The sequence below is a fragment of the Apium graveolens genome, unplaced genomic scaffold (genome assembly GCF_009905375.1).
Source record: "Apium graveolens cultivar Ventura unplaced genomic scaffold, ASM990537v1 ctg3782, whole genome shotgun sequence".
Taxonomy (NCBI): domain Eukaryota; kingdom Viridiplantae; phylum Streptophyta; class Magnoliopsida; order Apiales; family Apiaceae; genus Apium; species Apium graveolens.
In genome coordinates, this window is record NW_027418260.1 from 17,849 (window position 1) to 24,683 (window position 6,835).

General features: G+C 38.2%; 1 non-coding gene across 1 annotated transcript; it reads right to left on the reverse strand.

Annotated features, from left to right (window-relative positions):
* Nucleotides 1-5,310: 5,310 nt before the first annotated feature.
* LOC141701362 (small nucleolar RNA R71) lies at nt 5,311-5,417 on the reverse strand. The gene has a single exon (XR_012566756.1). It is a non-coding gene; the product is annotated as a small nucleolar RNA R71 (small nucleolar RNA).
* Between the last annotated feature and the right edge of the window lie 1,418 nt (nt 5,418-6,835).

Here is a 6,835-nt window from a genome sequence, read left to right on the forward strand (position 1 = left end):
AATGATGGACTTCATCCTGAACTGCAAACTGAGTTATGCCATGCTTGAGTCTCCAACCATTTACTGTGAAGTTGTCAAGGAAATTTGGACTACAGCAGTGTTCAACTCAAAGGACAAAACCATTACCTTTATTCTCAAAGGTGATGAACACTGTATTAACCGTGATACAATTTAAAGGTGTTTTAAACTACCTGAGAATAACACACTTGCTCCACACACAGACACTGATGTGAGTAACATGCTAATTTCTATGGGTTATGCTCTTACTGCCACTAAGTTAGGTGATGTTAGGAGAATGGGTCTTAGAAAAGGATGGAGCTTTTTGTGTGACTCTTTTATCAAGGTGTTTTCTGGAAATGTCAGTAATTTTGATGTTGTTACTTACTCACTTGTTAACATGCTTTATATGCTTCTTAGTGATAAGTATTTCAGTTTCAGCACAACAGTTATGTATGAATTAGGGAGTAAACGAGGAGATATTAAGAAGAGGTCCAAAAATATATATTATGCTAGATTCTTTATGTTAATAGCTAATTTTGTGTCTGGGGATCTCTCAATCTTGAACCCAACAAACAAGTTAGATTGTTGGGTCCAAGAGAGAAGAATTATTGTTGACCTGAACAGGGCAAATCACCACAAGAATGTTCCCCTTGTTTACATGCCAATTATGGAACAGCCTCAGGTATGTGAGGTAAATATTTCTATCCCTACTACTTCTCAACCACTAGTTTCTTTGTGATCAACTATGGCTATGGCACCTGTGCCAGTGACCAAACAGGTGCCTACCCAAGCTACAAAACCAAGAATTTCAAAATCCAAGTCAAAGAAAGCCCCCTCTAGTTTCTCTCAAAAGAAGCTAGTTGTAACATCCACTAAAAACCAAGAGGGGAGTGTGAAGGGAAGTAAGTCTGGTGAGGGACAGGGTGAATATAAAAGAAGCCCTAAGAATAAGGAGGAAGATGTGTGTATAACCCAACCTAGCCACACTGCAGTTTCCCAACAAATTGTAGTGCTTAATAACGACTCAAGCTCATTACTAGTTTCATCCTCCCAAAAGGATGTTACTATTGAAACAGGCTCTCAGCCAAGAGCAGAGGCCAAGAGGGTTACATATATAATCTCACCCCAAACTTATGCTAGAAAGAAGAAATCTAAAACACTTGGGGATACACAGGGTTTACACACTGTGTAAACTTCAATCAAAGACTCAGTTACAGCACCTTCTCAAAGTCAGGTTGATATGGCTCTGGTAAATGTGGAGTCACAACCAAAATCTTTAATAATAGAAGCACCTCTCACACAAATTCACACAAAAATTCTTTGGAGGTGGACATGATTCACACATCAATTCCTGATTCTCCATCTTTGACTCTCATGAAGAAGCCAAAATCTACAGCAAGTGAGCATCATCTTTTAGATGATTTGTTAGTTCACTTGCCATTTTTTTCTGATTCTACTGAGAAATCTGTGCAAAATCTCAAATTAATCACCACACATTCTACAGTAGTTTCTACTCCAAGCTCTGTCATTTCTACTATCTCGATGGATATTGTTCATCCGTTGACTAGTGATTGTATCTCGACGGATGTGCTTAACAGCAATCATCCGTTGACACTTTGAACTACTGCTTCGACGGATGTTTCTCATACGTTGACTATCACTACACCACTTGAAATCTCAACTGTTGTCACAAGTGCAGATGATTTAGTAGTTGTACAATCACTTCTAGGATTGAGGGGAGGGAGTGAACAGAGTGAGAGTCTGAGTTGCTCTCAGGAAAAAAGAGAGGAAATAAGTGAAAATATGTAATTTATTTCTTCCAGCTTGGCAAAAGTGAGTGAGTGGAGTCCCACCTTAGTAGGTGAAGGTGAGGGTGTGAAGGGGGGAAGCCAAGGGGAGCCCTTGATGCCAGAAAATAGAGAAAATGAGAGAAAAACAGGTACTGAAGAATGGGAAGAGCCCATTTTTAGTGAGTTAATGGATTTCAATGAGGCTGAAAAGAAATAACTATTTCAGCAAGATTATCAAGTTGTCTTAGATTTTGTTTTTCATAAAGCTGAGGCATTTACTCACCCTATTCCATCTTATCAAGTTTTAGCTGAACAGGATAATGTGGCTGCTGAGAGAATTCTCAATTTGGTGCACACAATTGCTTCCATACAAAGGGCTAAGGATGCAATCACTGTCATTCCCTCCACAGCTGGTGATGATTTTGAATATGCTAAAGAATCATTTAGGGATGATGATGAGGATGATGAAGAAGAAGGCATGAACATAGGGGGAGATGAAGAAATTCCATCATGGATGATGCACAAGGAATGCTCTTACCCACATCTCCAATCCACAATGTTCAAGCTTATTTATGACATCCAAACAGCAATACAAGCATCCACTAGTTCCAGCACCAAAAGTTTACTTAAAGCTCACCTGGAATCTCTCCAATTACATAAAATTCAAGTTCTCCAACAAAGTCAGAATGTGGATGCAATCAAGCAAGAAATTGGTGAAATTAAACAAGACTTTGTTGAAAGGTTAGATGTCAGGCTTCCAGGCACAACAATGACAGAGATAGCTCAAAAGCTAAGAAAGGAAGCTAATTTGAACAGAAAAGTTGAGGCCATGGACTCAATACTGACAAAGGTGGAGCAATCTGTGGTCCAGATACTTGCAAATCAGGAAACTCGAACAAGTTTGCTATAACAGTTGGTGGTTGTACAAACCTCAACCTCCACTCAGCTTGATACTAACAAAATTGGGGAGAAAGACTCTATCATTCCAGTTAGTCAGGGAGAGTCAACCAGTGAGGGGAAGAAAGTGCACAACATACAAGTCAGCAAGGTGATTATTCCAGAATTTGCTTTCTCTAAGCCACCAGCTCTTGACAGCATTGATCTGGTCAAGATAGCAACAATTGAGTTGGAATTAAATGAAAAATGGAAGAAGCTTGATGAGAACATCAAGAAGAAATTTGGTCCAATTGAGAAACAAGACAAAGTATCTTCTCATCTCTTCCAATTGAGATAAATTTTAGCAAATGATATGAGCTTAGGGAATATGGAAAGGGGTCAACCCTCATCAATCAAATCTCCAAAGACCAATGTGATTCCTTAGCCAAAGAGAAATTATCCAAAGAATTTAGACAAAAACCCATTGGACCTAATGTATGAAACTGTTGAGTGGCATTTATGACACTTTAAAATGATCTATTAAGCTTTGAATTGGTGTATTTGTACTCAAGTTGTTGGTGTTTTAATGTGTTTTCTAGTGGTTTGCATTTCATGCATTAATCCGAAATTCAGGTGAATTAGCAGTGTTTTAGTGCTAATATGGTGTTAGGATGGTGTCCAAAGAATAAAGCTCGGGAAGCCAACTCATTGCAGCAAAAAAAGGCAAAAAAGTAGAATTTTGTCCAGGAGGCCGGCGCGCCTGCGCTGTCATAGCGCGCGGCCACGCCCAAACTACAGAAATACAGCGTGCACGCGCTGATGAAGCGCGCGACCGCGCCGGGTCGGGATGTTAAAATCCCGATTCTACTTGGCTTCTGATTGGAGGACTTCTACTTTGCGTGGATTGCTATATATACTTAAATAAAGGACGTTTTTCAGAGAGAGACATAACAGGAGCTTAAGGAGAAGGTAACAAGAAGACCTATAGCACAATTTAACGAAGGCGGAGAAGATTTAGTTTTATTCTTGTGAATCTTTATTCTAAGTTTTAATCATGGATGCTCGTTTCTTGTTTTATTGAACCTAATACTCTAGATTGCGTACTTTGTTTATTAATTGTTTATAAATACTACATTTGTTATACCATGCTTTCATCGGAATCCACGTTGATGATGAGTCCGATTATGGGCTAATCGTTATCGTGGGGTTCTAGTGGATTTATTTATGGATTTCTTTAGTTAATTTATTTTGATGCCTTAGTGTGTGGTGATTGTATGGTAACCTATTATAGATTGTGCTTATTCATCTTATGAGCGTCACGAACTTATAAGATAGCGTGTTAATTCTTAATAAAGCGACAGTAAATTTAAGGGTTTAGAAATTGCCATGCTAGCATAGGTTCATGTGTTATTGTTATGCATGATTCGTAGGTAATTTTAACCATCTTACTTGCCATATGTATTCACGATATATAACTTGTGCATTAAACAGTTATGTTGTCAAATTCTATAGAGATATAGGTTCTCAATATAATTGGTGTCTATTTAGCTTCTATCTCTTTTGTGGATGTCTGGTAATATGGTATTCGTGCAACAAAAGTTGACGTTTATTAGTTTCGTGTTATCTGATTAGTGTCATCACCATTACATGCTAAGTTTAAGAATGAAAAGGCTATTGAATGAAGTATTTAATGAAGTTAGAATCCCATGTTTGTCTCATATAATATACAATTCTCTTTACTCTCTTTAGTTAATGTTCTCTAGCATAATTCTCATTAGTTAATCGTAGTATAATCAAAAACCAAATTATTATTCGTCTTAGCATTGAATAATAGTCATATCATTGTTGCATAAGTGCATAAATCACAAAGTTAACCTAAACCAGTCTTTGTGGGAACGAATCTGATTTACATCTTATACTACATGTGAACGCGTATACTTGCAGAATTTTAGCGCGTGTTTAGCGACTAACAAGTTTTTGGCGCCGCTGCCGAGGATACGGTGTTAACTTTTAGTTTATGTGTTTTTCATCAGTGATCGTTAAAGTTCATTGGCTCGAACATTGTTACTTACTTACTCTTTTCCTTGTCGTGTTTCAGGTACTCTAGCGAGCGTGTATGTATACGTGTTCGCGGGCTCTTAAGAGAACTCTGGATCAAGCCGTGGAAGAAGCTGTAATGATTCGAAGGGAAGTTTTTTAGGACGAAGAGAAAGTAAAAGAAGAAGAGAAAGTTGAGGAATCAGCTTTAGTAGTGAAGGGAGATCAATAAGAAAATCCTAAGGCTCTGATGGACTATTCTCAGCCTAAGATTAATGATATTGAGTCAAGCATCATTAGACCAGCCATCTCGGATAACACTTTTGAGATCAAGTCGAGCATGATTCAGATGATACAGAACTCAGTTCAGTTTGGGGGTTCTCCTACAGAAGATCCCAACAGGCACATCAGGGATTTCATCGAGATCTGCGACACTTTCAAGTTCAATGGGGTGACTGAAGATGCTATCAAACTGCGACTCTTCCCATTCTCTCTGAGGGACAAAACAAAGTGCTGGTTACATTTTCTACCACCAGGGTCTATCACCACATGGGAAGATCTTGCTCAAAAGTTTCTCACTAAATTCTTTCCTATGGCGAAGACTGCTGCAATCAGGAATGCTCTTACTTAGTTTGTACAGCAAACTTGAGAATCTCTGTGTGAGGCTTGGGATCGATATAAAGAGATGCTAAGGAAGTGCCCATACTATGGCATGCCTAATTGGATGATTATAAATTGTTTCTACAATAGTTTAGGCGCCCAATCTAGACATATGCTCGATGCAGCATCTGGTGGAGCCTTATGGGCTAAAAGCTAGAATGAAGCTTATGAGTTGATTGAGCTCATGGCAGATAATGAATACCAGAATCCTATGCAAAGAATGTTACAAGGAAGAGTAGCAGGAATTCTGGAGGTGGATACAGCAACTGTTATAGCTGCTCAACTTCAAGCTTTAACGATGAAAGTGGACTCTTTGGTGAATTATGGAGTTAATCAAATCACTAGTGTTTGTGAGCTTTGAAATTGAGCAGTATGCTATTTCTAGCGAATCAGCTCAATTTGTAAGCAACTTTTAGAGATCACAGCAACAAGCTCCAGCCACTTATCATCCAAATAACCGCAATCATCCTAACTTCCGCTGGAGTAATAATCAGAATGCGGTGCAACAATTTTATCAGCCATACACAGCAAAGCAGTATAACCCTCCTGGTTTTCTGTGGAGCCCTCCAAACCCGGGTCAGAAGTTTGGGGTCCACACACACACCATAATTATAACCTGCTTATAACAATAATAAAGATAATAATAATATATGCAGTGACCCTACTTACCAACCACCACGGACCGCAACAGGTTAAAGTATGCACACAAGCCAAACACACTAATATATTACAAACCGTTCAAATCCCAACTATTTCAAACTCAAACTGAGTATTAAACATTATTACAAACTTTTACAAACTTAAATTATTCCAAAAGAAGCCTACTAGCTCCGCTTTCTCAACCTGAACCCCTAGCTCTCGCGCTGGACTGGGGATCCTCTTTACCAATTGGTTCCTTTTTAACTGGAAAGAATATAAACAACATCGCACAAATGAGCTAACTAGCTCAGCAAGTCACAATGACAAAACTGAGAATAATGATCATCAGATGAATATGGTTATGATATCAAGTGAATAATGGATTATGATTTAGAATTGGATATTATACTTTTAATTTAAAAACCAAGGTTAGGCTGCTGATCAGTCACGCACTAACCCCGAGCAAGGCACACAGCATTGCTCTAACTACTGGATCCAAGGCTCACATTGGCCTAACTTGACCATTATATGGTCTGACCACAAATCTGGTCCACAATTTTATAAAAACAATCCAATTCTACCAATAATAACAGAATATGCAATAATAAACAATAACTGAAATCATTAACAACAATAAATGTTTAACAATGAAAGGGTTTCAATCCTTGTAAGGATCAATAGGGCAATTTAAAAGCTTGGATGTTGGGTAATGAAAGAATTGGATAACAAAGGAATCAACGTTTCAATGTTTCAATGATTTGGTCTTTCCAAGTATAAGATACCATGGGTTGAGTATATAATAGTTCATTTCAGTGTTTGGTATTTAGTTTGTA